General features: G+C 34.8%; 1 protein-coding gene and 1 long non-coding RNA gene across 7 annotated transcripts in view; one reads left to right on the plus strand and one right to left on the minus strand.

The window, feature by feature from the left end:
* nolo (ADAMTS-like no long nerve cord) overlaps positions 1-14,646 on the minus strand; it is a 219,832-nt gene that overhangs the window by 187,306 nt on the left and 17,880 nt on the right. The gene's annotated exons all lie outside the window — the stretch shown is intronic.
* Positions 2,248-4,739, plus strand: LOC145724612 (uncharacterized). Of its 2 annotated transcripts, XR_014177054.1 has the most exons (4): positions 2,248-2,498; positions 2,578-2,745; positions 2,853-3,000; positions 3,053-4,737. It is a non-coding gene; the product is annotated as an uncharacterized LOC145724612 (long non-coding RNA). The 2 variants fall into 2 exon arrangements; XR_014177053.1 differs by having other exon boundaries at positions 2,260-2,745; positions 3,053-4,739.

The following is a 14,646-nucleotide window of genomic DNA, read 5'->3' on the forward strand; positions in this document are numbered from 1 at the left end:
TTTAATTTTGTGATGTGTTAGTTTATATGATTTCCGATTTTGTTTGGTATTTTAGATATTGGCCTTTTTTTAGCTTAGCAAAGGCCTTTTTTGAAAATAACAGGATTAACCTCTACAAACTTATATGTTGTAATACACCGTTTAAAAGGTAAAAATCAACAGAATTAAATGACGTAAAAATATATAGAATGTTCCATTTAAAAAAAAATGTAACTTACTGTCATATGTCAGAAACTAAACGGAATAGAAAAAAACTGACTACGCCATTGGATTCTACATGAAAACTTCTACCGGAAACCGTTCTTCCTTTTTTGATAACTTTAAGAGCAAATGAAATACAGAAGAGGTTCAAAAATTACCAATTTTCAAAAACCCCCCGTATCTTTGAAACAAAAGAAGTTTGCGCCGCCCACTTTTCGCCAGTTATCTCAGCTCAGAAAAAGAGATCAGAACACGTATGCTACTTTTCTTTCTATCTATTACCGTTTTCTCTGTACAACGTAAAACCATCGAAAATGCAGCACCCTGTACATACAGAGAGTTAACTCAATTACGAACTATTTAAAGTCGTCATTTCGATCCTTCACTATTAATTTACCCTTAAAAAATAATTATTAGGTTTGATTTTGATTGACGGCTCTGTATAAATCCAGCTGGACCACCCCAGCAGCACCTAATATAAACTGTTTTAATTTAATCAATTCAAATGTACACTGATTGATCTACGTTATATTTGTCAGGCAATATGATCCAGCATCGTCGCTTGAAAATTTAAATATGAAACATTCGTTCCAAGCTTGGAATGTATCTCAATAATGTAAAACAAAAAGGCTTGGCTGCGATTTTATATGCTGAAAATTTACAACACGTTTTCCTACTTTAAGTTCGGCCCTTTTTCCGAGTATAATATACTTAGAGTTGAGCAAACTTTTGTCAATATTGGGCGCAGTGTCGAAGTTAAAAGACTTGCGAAATATTTGCGGGTTACGTGTTTTATTTATAAGGCGTTGCAGACAAAAACGTTTTGTATATTTACGGTCAAAACGTACTTTATTACGCGTTAACGTAAAATGCTACATGCTCGTTTTCCATTTAAACCGTTAAAATTATGTGACAGGTAATTTTGTGTTCCAGAGCACTATTGTGTGGAGAATATAAATGTCCGGTCATTCGGGTCAGTATTTTAACCGATACTTTTAGGACACTTTTGTCTAGTTAAATGTTACTTTTTTTAGTAAAAACTGCTTTCATTATTTTGTGTGTAGTATTGCTGTTTGCTTGCTAATTTTCATTCACTTTGAGCTTATAAGCAAACAACCTAAAAATAGACACTAAACTGAGATGGAGTACCCCAGCGCCCTCTGTACAAGAAAGCCTAGAATGTCACTTTTAATGGCGGCGTTAGCGGTTTTCGTTTTGTACACAAACCTATGCAGATGCAGTAGAAAATATGTTTTTTTTTATTTTTTCGTGTAGTTGATTGCAAGTTGTGAGTGAAAAATCAAAGAACGCTTCATTCCTGATCCAGATATGTATAGATATGGCTTTATACCCAATAAAGTCCAGCCAAAGCAAGTTTGGTTAGAACCCTTTGTCCTGGAAAGTACAGCAAACTAGTGTGAAAACTGCTCAATCAAAGAAAATTTGGAAATCCTTGAAGCTAGGTAGGCAAAACTGGTAAATGGGTTTTATATTATTACCAACACCTTTCTTTTAAAATGTAAATGTGCCAATGGAACTTCTAAAAGCTGTCCTGTTTCTTCAGAGTAAACCTTTGTTGCTCTCAAAATGCAGGCGGCCTCAAATGTAACTCACATAATTATGTATGTAAGAGGCAATAAGTTTACTGAATGAGAAAGCATATTGTAGTTACCACTGAGTATTGTGTTGGAGTAAAATCATTCCAGTTCAAAGCTTTCAACCACTGTTGGGTTCGAGCAGGGTCTTTTGGAAAGTAAAAGACTGACACTTTTGGGCCTTTCACCAAATTGCTTTTACAATTTGGCAAACAAGTGGACGGCATATTGTAGAGGCAATAGAATTTAAGTTAAAAAACCAACAATAAATTATAGAACAATGAAGGAACAATAACAATAGTGATAACACAATAAAATGAACACAAACTACACTTTCACTAGAACAATAAACATGTAAACAACAATATATAATAGCAAACAAAAATTACTTTGGCAAGTAATCCCAAGTCTTGACTTCAGTCAACCACTATTTCGGCCATATTGGAATTTTTGGCATGCACCTTCTTGGCCTTCTTGTACAGAGGGCGTTGAGTAGCCTGAAGCCTGGCATACGAACGTTCTTACGAAAAAATGACCGCAAGAGAGCCAGTCAGATTTTGCTTGTGTCAATACTGTCATGTCATACATCAAGATCAACCTGTTTAATAGACCATTTCGAAGTGACGTCACAAACGTCAAACGTAAGTCAGCCATATTGCCGGGGGGGCATACAGACCCACTAGTTAAATGTAAACCATAGAAGTTTTCGATTGAGTTCAGAAGATTGTAGAAAAATACCGTCGTTTTGTTCAGTCGTGCGTTGTGGAAATAGAGCAGAAAGGGATAAAGTTCGATTTTTCAAGATTCCCAAAGCGTTGAAGAACCGGGGAGAACAACTAAACGCCTTGTCAAAAGAACGTCGACTTAAATGGGTTGCCACTTCAAAACGTGGGGATTTAAGTAAAACCTTCCTTAATAATGCACGAATTTGTGCAAATCACTGTCTCAGGTATTTATTATTATTATTATTTGTCAGTAGTACAGCATCTAACTATGGTTAAATAAAATATTGTTTTAATTTTAGTGTATTGTGTCAGTTTTGTTTGGTTTCTTTAGGCGAACCAGCCAAATTGGAAGATAAGGACAATCCTGAGTGGGTTCCTTCTGTAAATATGGGATATATATTATTACCAAAACCCAAAATGTACAAAGTGTATAGCGGCATGTTCAAGCAGTTAAGCGTTAAACAAAACGTCTCATAATAGTAAATTTTTATACAAAAGTTATAATTTATTTGTAATAAGACCTTTATATAGGAAGATGAGCATGAAGGTGAGAGAGCACGTTAGCTATGAACATGGACAGGGAATCCACTGCAGGTCCATCTACAGAAGTATCTCAAGCTTACTTGGAACAACTTCAACAAATTGATGACAATAGCCAACTGAAAAGTGAACAAAATGCTGTGTATAAATTGTCTATCAGAAGATCTTAATTTTGCAAATCAAAAAATTATACATTGCAAGAAAAACTAAAATCGTCTGGCTTGTCAGAAGAGTCATTTAAAGATAATGATTCAAAAACATTATATTTTACAGGCTTTCCAAAAGCACAGATGATGTTTTTAGTTTTTAACAGTGTCTCTCCCTACATATCATCTAAATGTACTCTGCTTCCTTTTATACAGTTATTAAACACCAGGAGATCACAAATAACAATGAAAACCAAATTCTAAATTCAGTTGTCTGCCCCCCCGGCAATATGGCTGCCATCGAAAGCCAGTGTCAAAACCAGGTGACTCAAAATGATCTATTTTTTTTCTAAATCCTAACCCTATTTTAATATAATTTTGTGCATCAATTTTTTTTCTGATTTGTGAGTGTCTCCTTTATGTTTTTTTAAAACATGGGAAAAGCTGGTTGTGTGATTCCTGGTTGCCAACCAGACAGTGGTAGTAGCCGCTTTACGTTTCCCAACCCTTCTAAAAACCTTCTCCGCTTTGCTCAGTGGAGAAGGATTTTGAGCTTTTTGTTGATCTGGATAATGCGAGCAGATATAGAAATAAATCACACATAAGTTTAGTGGTTACTAGAAATGCGCAAATCAAGGTATTTTCTCAATATTTATACAACATACCTAATTTAGGTATTACTGATCTATTATGATTAATTTAGTTTCGATCTAGGGTTTGTCACAAAAGAGTTTGGATATCCACATCCAGTAATTGCAACCTTTAGTCTATGGAAGTGTGGCATACCTTTAAAAAATGCTTAATTTAATAATAATAATCATGATAAAAATAATAAATTACCAACTTTTTTATGTTTAGTTACTTAGAAATCTGTTATATAACATTAGGCTTGCAAATCTAGTTAACTTTATCAAGTATGAGTAAACTCTTAATTGTATTGAACATGACATGAGGATTTTTTAAATTAAAACAAGAATGTTATTCAAAATGTCAATATTATGTTGCAGTATCGACTGCTATCTTTATTTATTTTCTGTTATTTTACTAAATAAATTTATATCTATATTTAGTTGCTACATATGTGACAGACAATGCAGTCAATGTCTCTGGAATTACATACTTACCTACTAAGTATGATTTTATATTTATGATGTATTGTAATTATTATTATAAATAATATTTATTTATCGTATGGCTATTAGACACATTAAACGGGAACTTCAAAAATGTAAAACGTTACTAAAATATAGAATTTCAATACAACATAGAACTTAAAACGTGTTATCAAAGGTTATAAACGAACATCTAGTCTACTTATGTAGTCTATCGACTTTGGGGTACGCCATCAGGAAGTCTTCTGGTCTACCATTATATGATCGTATGGTACATTCTTCTGTGATATGTCTAATGGTCTGGATTTCGCCGCAATCACAGAGAGGAGATGATTCCTTGCCCCATTTGTGTAAAGAGTATGCACATCTGCCATGTTTTGATTCTGTTAAGCGTGGACCATGTTTTTCGTGGTAAATCGAAACCACAAACCACGAACCATTCCACAGCCATCCTTGCCTTTTTTGTTGGTGGTCGTCTAGACCGAAGTCGATTATGGTTGGCATCTTCGATGTCTTGATGGATGGGTAAATTTCTATTCTTCACGATCTTCTTATACTCGTTCGTAAGAGCATTTATTCGTCGCAGTTGAGGGGGTGGGATGTGGCTTAAGACTGGTAGCCATTGCGTGGGAGTTGGTTTGATGACACCAGCAATCATTCTCATGGTGTTATTTAGCTGCGCATCTATTTTATGTACGTGTGGGCTATTTTCCTCTCTTGTTCCTCTCTGCTTCACCTTTTTGCGTAATTGTCCAATAAACACTTTCCTAGTATAGCCAACGTTTTGCGAAATTTATTTCTTCATCCTCATTGCTGTTTTCCCGTGTATTTTTTCCATTTTTATAGACTTTCAAAAGAGCTTGTTGGTTTTTTCATCTCAGAAATGACTTAATGACTCTTGGTTTACGATCCTCGGTTTTGATAGTTTATGATGGTTTTTTGGAAGCTGAATCTGTGTTACTCTAAATCAAACTTCAACAGTATAGCCGACGATTTGCAAAATTTATTTCTGCATCTTCAGGGCTGTTTTCCCGTGTAAGTTTGATTTAGAGTAAAACAGATCCAGCTCCCAAAAAACCCACTATAAACCATATAAAACCGAGGATCGTAAACCACAAATCATTAAGTCATTTCTGGGATGAAAAAACACTATTGACCTATAAGCTCTTTTGGAAATGTACAAAAATGGGTTTCTTACGAGAAGTGGAAAAAATACACGGGAAAACAGCTCTGAGGATGTAGAAATAAATTTTGCAAAACATTTGTTATATTGTTGAAGTTTAATTAAAAGTAAAACAGATACAGCTCCCAAAGAAACCACCATAAAAAAGTACACCACAAATCATAGTAGACAATAACTTTGGCTTTCAAATTAGAACCTAATTTTGTGAAAACCGAAACAGCTACTTTTCCTTAACTGAACCTAACGTGGGCCCTTTGAAAACAAATTAAATTATTCCTAGGCGCGAGTAACAAACAAGAATTCTGTTACACTACGACTTAACTGAAAAAGTTTCCTTATTTCTTGTAACACGTACTGAATAACTAATGTGATTTGAAAACGATACGAATGTGAATCAGGAAACTCATTTATTTGTCAAGTTAGATGCTGAGATGGAGATTCGATTTTCTGCATTTCCTGCCCTTCTGGAATTAAAAAAAAGCCTCGAGTCATTGAGTATGGCTATCTATAGCAAAATTGAAAGTAAGTAACAATGCACAGTTGTGTTTTTTAAATGCTATATATTTATCCAAAAATAGTTTAGAAAATACGAATCAATGGGTTGTCAAGATGGAGAAAAACTTAGTGAACTGTGAAGATTAAGCCAATCAAATTGAGCCAGTTCTTCAAACTCAGCGATTCAGAACAGTTTTGTTCAAGTAATTTCTCACTTGCAATGAGAAATGAGGTAAGGCTCCATTTCCCGAGAAGATTACAAATTGCAATCATGTATTACCATCATTTTTTCATTGTATTACCGGATATTTTAATTGCGAATATCTCGAAAACTGTTGATCTTAGGGGTACCAACTAAGTATACCTTTTTTGTTAAGAAAATATTGGATAACAGATACTCGGATTTGATTTGTCAATTCGCTTAATAAGTTGGCTTAAAACTGAGTAGATAATCAAATTTGGCTCGAAAACCTTTGATTACCTAATTTGAGCAAGAAACTCCAAATGAAACAAAAAATATGTAAAAAAATTTCCAAATTAATTTTTTTTTATTAATTTATTTCAATTTTGTTGCTCTCTTTAAGGGTGGAGATCGTAACTTGGCCTAAAATTACCGTCCAATTTCATTACTTCCTACGTTTTCAAAAATTATTGAGAAGCTGGTGAAAAGAAGGTTGATGTCGCTTTTTGTAAGGAACAATATTTTGCCGGAGAGTCAATTTGGTGTTCAACCATATAGAAGCACAAATGATGCAATGTGTTCATTTCTGGAAGATCTATACTTGAGACTGAATGACGGCGAGTGTGCGGTTGCTGCTTTCTGTGACTTGACAAAGGCATTTGACTGTGATAAAATTCCATACATTTGCACAATACTGTAAAACAATAGGGTTCAAAGTTGTTTCGTTACGGACATACAGGGTGTAGAAGTTTGAATAAAAAATCTCATTTTCTGTATAGCTCCAAAACCTCTGGTCATATTTGAGTCTGACGTGGTGCTAACATCATCAAAGCGGCACGTTTTGCATTAAAAAGAGTGCTCTTCATATTTACCAGTGGCCATTTTTACCATACAGCCAAGTAACAGGATATTTTTACAGAATAAAGTCACCGCATTTCCATAAAAAACAAATCAATTCTGAATTCCTCATTCAATGAAAAGAAAGAGCTTTCCGGTTACTTTTTGTTTTTCGAGTAAAAAATTGGTTGGTTACACGGTACTCAATAATGTCTGATATAATCCGATATTCATAATTTGACAAAATTTTTATTAAAAAGAACGGTACAACACCGCTTGTTTTTTGCGATCATTTATCGTGAAACAGTCTGTATAGTATGGATAATTTGTCTGAATATAATCCTAAATGAGTTTTCTGATTAAAACAAAGTGAATCACATTCAAAAACAAAACAAAGTAATTATTATATATCTGTAGTGGCATTTTATCGGGGTATAAAAAAGCGAGAGCCATAAAGAAAATAAATAGGGAAGCAAACATACAATGAACTCTCTTTTCGCCACATTCGCCAGGAAAAACGGGAACGATTGCTCTGTTCCATATCAGGCTGGCTGACTGAAAATTGCCCTCACGTCAATCTCACAAATAATAGATTCGTGTTTCTTTCACCGTATTTTCTCGAGGATCAAGAATACAAGTTTGTTATATGGGGGCTCTTTTATATTCGCCACGTAAAGCTTTTGAGAGCAATTCACTTAAAATGAGTCATGTCCTAGCCCACGAAAATACGAAAGTTACAAGTCGAACGAAAAAACGATCTCGCTCTATTAACATAAATTTTCTCTCTGAAATGATAAGAATTTGTCGGGAGGTTTTACGTCTACGAGGGTAGTGAAACAATAGCAAAATACTGAAATTCTAATATACATTAGTCTCTGGGGTATTTTTCTTTGTCGTCGTCTGCCTTTTTTACTAACACCAAATGTTATTACACTTCTGTTTTTATTAGAATGAAAAATCTTCCAGTTACTGTGATCGACCTTCCTAAAGATGTTGTTGCGTTTAAGGCAATGTTTACACTTACATCAGGTATGGATTTAAGGCAAATAACATTAGTGGATAAATTAGACTCTATATTTGTTTAGAAGTCAAAGACAAATAAAATGCTAAATGATATCAAATGATTCTATTTCATAAAATAAAGCTAAAGTGAAGAATTTAGCTAAACCGGTTCGTGAATCAGGAGAAACCATTAGTGATGCAGCTATAATGACTATAATTTTAAGTACTTTGCAGTATGAAAAGAAGAAAGACCTAGAAGAATAACCAGGAAACCAGTCAGATTATGTAATGCTTACTTTTCATGAAGCTGTGAATTCCGAGGACAGTATTAAATGATGAGAAGAACTCTTTGAAAAGCATTGGTACTTGGACATATATTGATGAAAAGGATGCTGATAGAAAGAAAGTATTCAGTAGCAAGTGGGTTTAAAAAAACAGAAGATGGCAAGTATAAAGCAAGATTGGTTTTGAGCAGGAGTATGACGACATTGATTATCAGGAATCATTTAGTCCTGCGGTAAATAGTAGCTGTTTAAGAACTTTGTTGGCGTTTGCTGCTAATCAATATTTTATTATTAAGACTTTTGATATTAAAACAGCTCTTCTTTATGGAAATCTAAATGAAAAAGTTTATATGGAGGTGCCTGAAGGTTACACAGAAAAGGGAAAAGTTTGTTTATTGACGAAATCATTTTACGGCCTGAAGCAAGCACCTTACACATGGAATAAGTATTTTACTGATTTCTTAAAAACCAAAGGATTACAACCGTTGAAATCTGAAAGTTCTATTTTTGGAAACTCTGATGGAACTATAATTTTAGCTATTTTAGCCGCACTGAAGAATGAATTTCAAATAACATTAATGGAAAAAACCTCAGGAGATTTTTTATGATTATTTCCTTCCTATCAATTTTGACCAATCGCTAACAGGAATTAGTATAACAAATGTAAATTTTAAGTGGAAAAATCACTTAACAACTGTCAACTTAGCTGTCAACAGTTTTTCCGGAAAAAAAATCGAAAAAATTTCACACTCCTCACAGCAACATAAAGAATAGTGTTACCCTTTCTAGCTTGAAAGTTATTGTTCTTATTAATTATTGTTCTTATTGTTTTAATTAAAATAAAATGTTTATTTAACTCAGGAAATAATCTTACCAAATATCCCTCGTGCATCTAATTTTTCCTGTGGAAAAATTGGAATACTCGTTTCTAAGTAGTTTGTTTTAACAAATAGCATGAGCGAGAGTGGTTTTAAAAATCATCCGAGTCGAAGACGACTCATGCTATTTGTTAAAACAAATTACTTAGAAACTCGTTTTTCCGAATTTTTCCGGAAAAGTTAACTAGGGATATTACCCCCGAATAAACACCAGGAGATTTTTTAGGAATTCAACAACTCAAGAGGGACTAGTGCTGGGACAATATTTAGAAACCACACTCAAGATATTTGGCATGGAAAATTCAAAAACAATATCAACCCCTATGATGGAAAATAATTATCCAGAGTATGACAATATTACTGAACGTGAAGACAGTTTTCCTTCCAGACAATTGGTAGGCAGTCTGTTGTACTTCATCATCATCATCATCAAACAAGACTAAACCAGACATATCCTTTGCAGTAAATTTCTGTAGTAGATGAGAAGATAATCCAGATCCCATTGATGTTATGCAAAGCGTATTTTACGATATCTAAATGGAACAAATATATATGGAATCAGCTATACGAAGACAGAAGAATGTGACAAACTGACTTTGCAGGGGACAAGGAAACCAGGAAAAGTACCACAGGTTACATTATATTTTACTGTGGAGGTCCAGTAGCATGGTTATCTCGTAAACAACCTACAGTATCGCTCTCAAGCACAGAAGCTGAGTTTATTGCAGCAGCTGAGCAAGCTAAGAACTTACTGACTACTGCTAATGCAAAACTTTGAGTGGATATATCGCATATCGCACGCTGAAGATTGTCTGTGATTGGTATATTTCATATCGCACAGTTAAGGAAAGTCTAGGATTCTGTATTCGTTCAACCGTTGGGAATTGCCTACTTATTCGTTCTCTAAACGGTTAAGAAATGAACCAATATCCCTCTAGGAGTAGAAAAAATAACTATTTCCATGCATGTGTGTCGAAAAATGTAACTAATAATCTTTTCTTGTAAATTATTTTTTAAATTCATATCTTTTTTCTGCAACATTATAAAGGCACACTTTTCAAAAAAATCTTGCTAATTATATCATTGGAAACCTGATTCATCATCAATACGATAATTAGCTCTGTTGTAACATACCAGATTTGTCCTATCTGTAATTACCACAAAGCTTAATTACACTAATAGACAGCTAGTTAAAGGTACGTTAAATGCGGGAACAAGCCCAACCAAAGTGATAACCATCCTATTGTTTTACAAACATTTAATTATTGAAACATTAATAAATTGCAGCCCCTATTTTGTATTCGATACAACGTTCGGATAGTCTAATAAATTAACCGCTAAGTGCAATCCTCATTCGCTAGTAATCGACTAATGAGGTGTACAGGGACGATAAAGCTAGACCAAAAGGTTATTTTTGTTTCAAACCGCATACGCACAATAGAAAATTGTCAGCGACATGCTGGTTCGCTCGTTTTGTTCACTTTTCCTGTATATCAATCTTGTTCAACACAATTCACTTTATTAATGGTTTCTCGTCCGGTGTTTTTAAATGTTGTCGCTGGCCAATGAAATATCTGACAAAGTGTCTCATTGCCCTAACTTATTACACTAAGGGCCGCTTGCCTTTCGGAATATTAATTTTTCCTTCCTCCCTTTCCTTTAGCATTCTTAAGGGCATTCGGGGGTGCTTTACACCTGCCAGGTATTTCCGTCTTTTGAAGTGCGGTACAAAACACAAGGTGAAGAGAGACGTATGTCAGATTTTTTGAACTTCTCGCTATCCACATTAGAATGGTTCCGAAATTTAATAATCATATACACTTTGTACGTAAAAAGGAAGAAAAAATAACTTCAATAACTTTAGAAACATAACGCTACTGAGCTAGGTCCTTATACTATTTACTAAAATCATCGCTAATACGCTCATGGATAAGGTATCAATAGATCAACGGTGGACACAATATTTATATTACGCCAAATGATAAAAAAATCGATAGAAGTTAACAAGCCCCTCTTTGTCTGCTTTGTAGATTCGACAGAGTTCAACTAGATGACTTAAATAAGATTCTAGACCAGAACAACATCGATTACCGGTACCAAAGAATTATAGAACAACTGAACAGCAGAAGTAGAACAAAAGTAAAAACGAAGGATGGTCTGTCTAAGGAAGTGCAAATCAATACGAGTATACGACAAGGTGACAGCTTTAGTCCTACCCGGTGCAACATCAGTACGAACCAAGTCATCAAAAAAATATTGTAAAAGTGAATGCTGTATACAGGATGGTCAATCGCACCATTAAAATGATGCAATCCTCATAACAGAGAATGAAGATAAAGGTGCTGAAGAGACCACTTGGAAAGAATGCCAGATGAAATATGAATAAAGTGGGTCGTGTCACAAAAACCAAACTCGCGAAGACCAGTAAGCAGACCACCCAAAAGATGGCACGAAAGCTGGAGCCCAGTGTCACAGGAAGAGCTTCGAAGAAGGCTAAACGTAACGGACTGAACAAGTATTATAAGAAGAAGAAGAAGTATCGTTCGTCGAGTAAACTCCCGATATAAGAGAATGGACAGAAGTGAAGAAATAATACATGGTGATAAAGGAACCATTTGGCACACAGATGGGTCCAAGACAACCAAAAGTACAGGTGCGGGATGTTATGTAAAAGGAGAAGAAAATAATATTGTTATAAACCTCGGTAGCATGGCGATTGTATTCCAGACAGAAATAACAGCAATAACTGCTTGCGCGCAAGAAGAGATCTTATCAGAATAAGAGGATCCAAATCATCCCAGGCAATCAGACTGCACTAAATGCACTGGGATCTGTTAATATACGTTTCAAAATGGTTAAGAAATATGTGGACAACTTGGAATGCCTTGATCAACACTTACTTTCGTTGAACCAAAGGACATCAAAACCTTCTAGGGAATAACTAAGGGCCTAATCGCGGGACACTATCAACTCACAAAACACCTGCATCAAGTGGGAAGAGAACTAAATCCTGAAAGTAGGCTGTGCTGTAGAGAAGATGGATCTCCACTTAATACGTGGATGTGAGACTCTGCAGAAGCCCAGATATTACGCATTTGGGAGACATATAATGGAACAAAGAGACATCCCAGAAATGTCCATACGATGATTCTTGCATTCCGCGAAAGACAGGACTGATGAGTTAAAACAAGCAAGATGTATAATGATCGAAAGCTTCAGAGATTTACAAAACAATGTAGTCTAGAATCTTTCTCTGATTCCAAACTCGTACTTTAGGAATTAAACATCAACAAGACAGATTACTACTATTTAATTGGTTAATTTGTGGTGATATATTTATTACAAGGATAAATCTAACGCAGGTATGTAAGTATTGAGAAATTTTGAAAAAGTATTAATTTACAGAAAGAGTCAGCAATCAGGATTAGGAACTTTATTATATTTCCAGAAAAACAGACATTTTATTCCAAACCTATAAAATAAAATTGAGTAAACCAATATATCTGTCTATAAAATTAAACCTCAAAAAGACTGAAAATTTAATATATTAGATTACGTTTAGGATCCAACTCACGTCTTAGGAAATCTGTTCCTTGAATCGATATTTTTGATTGATGGCGCTATAGTACGATAGTCTGAGTTATTGCTCTAAAATATTAATTTTGAGGCGTGATTAGACGTATCATTTATTTGAAGTACAGATGCTGGAATCACGTAATTTTACTAAAACACCATTAGTCATATTTACCGCGGTTAGTGTTGGCAGCGCAATGTGTTGTAGTTTAACGGTTTCATCGCGGCAAATTGGATCGATAATCGGATTAGCCGAAAAAAAAATGATAGATACATCCAAGGATAAGCGTGGCTTCTCCACAAAAAAAATTGATAAGTAAATTCGGTGAGGATTGAAACCGACAAAAAAGGAAATTTCCGATATTGGCGGTGGCGGAATATAAATCAGATTTTTAAATTTAATTTCATCCTGCACTCGTGTTGGGACATTTATCTTTCAGAATTCGGTAAAATATGATGAAATGAATGCGAGGATCCATAAATTTTTCACCCCAAGCCATACAACATTTTTAAAACTTTTCAGTACAGTTAGAATAATAGCTTTCGATTAAAACTTTACTACAGCTAGATTTGTCATACCAATCCAAGGAATGTTGATGACTGGTATGAATCCTTTATTTTTAATAACCAGGGGCCAAATTAGCCACATTACCATTTTGGCGTAAAGCATATTACAACTGCATATTCTGACTTGTGTTTATTTGTGAAAGAAAAGTACAGTCACGATGGTGTTTTATGTTAAGGTGTACAAGTTAAGATGCTATTTAATCAGCTGAGTTACAATTGACGATTATCTTACAAGACTAGATAATTACCTATTATTAAAAGCTCTTCTTAGATGATCTGGTTTAAGCAAAAGATAATGCATCCCTTGCATACTACATTAACCATTTCTTCCTTCTTCAGCATTTTTCCATCCGTTTTTGGAATAAGCCTCTCTTTCACTTCTGTCGGTTTTGTTCTATCCGGAACCAGCTTCGACTTACTTCTTCCTTGATATCATCTATCCTGCGCCTTTGTGGCCTACTGGGTCGCCAAACTACAACACTAATAGTCAATTTTTCACTGTTGCCCTACCCAACTCCACTTGGACTCGGCCACTAATGATATTACGTCATTAACTGTGGTCCTTCTTCTAATTTCTTGATTTCTTACTCGTCTCTAAGGAAAATCCCCAACATAGGTCAGTGTTGTTGTCTCCAATCTGTACGTTATCACCGGCAGAATGCATTTATCCAAGACCTCTCGGTTCACCTTCATTGAGGTGTCAGTGTTCTTCACTATGTGTGTAATGATCCATGAATCTTTATCCCCGTTTGTTCCCACTGAAGTTTTTTGAAGATGTCTTCCAGAGCCAAAGTGAATAGTTTTGGCGATATTGTATCCCTTTGACGTACTCATCGATTAAATTTGATTTTGTCTGTTTTCGTACCTTCCTTCATTTTTAATTCCATTGTTGCGTGCTCATATTTGTATAAGAGCACTATACCTAAAATCTATCCTGGCTTTGTTGAAGGGAATTAAAAAAAAAACATGTTTCTTTAGAATCAAATGCTTTTTGATAATCAAAAATGCATATCAAATTGGGTTATAAAAATTAAACCGCTGAAATCATAAACGAGTTCAGCAGACATACGCAGCAGAAATATCCTAATTAATCTGATAATAAAAGGATTCCTATATACTCCTTGTTTCGACTTACGGAATGGAAATTGAATGAATGATGTAGGGAATAAGTCTTAGACACCACGTTGAGATCAGGAGAAGAACACGAGTCGAGAATACCATAGCTCGGATGAGGTGAAGCTAGGTGGGACATGTCGCACGACAAGACGAGCCCAGGTTAACAAAGCGCATAGTACAATGAAAACGTGTCTACGTAAAAGAAGTGCTA

This window comes from Ips typographus, linkage group LG2 (assembly GCF_016097725.1).
Source record: "Ips typographus isolate SLU linkage group LG2, UJ_Ityp_2.0, whole genome shotgun sequence".
Lineage (NCBI taxonomy): Eukaryota > Metazoa > Arthropoda > Insecta > Coleoptera > Curculionidae > Ips > Ips typographus.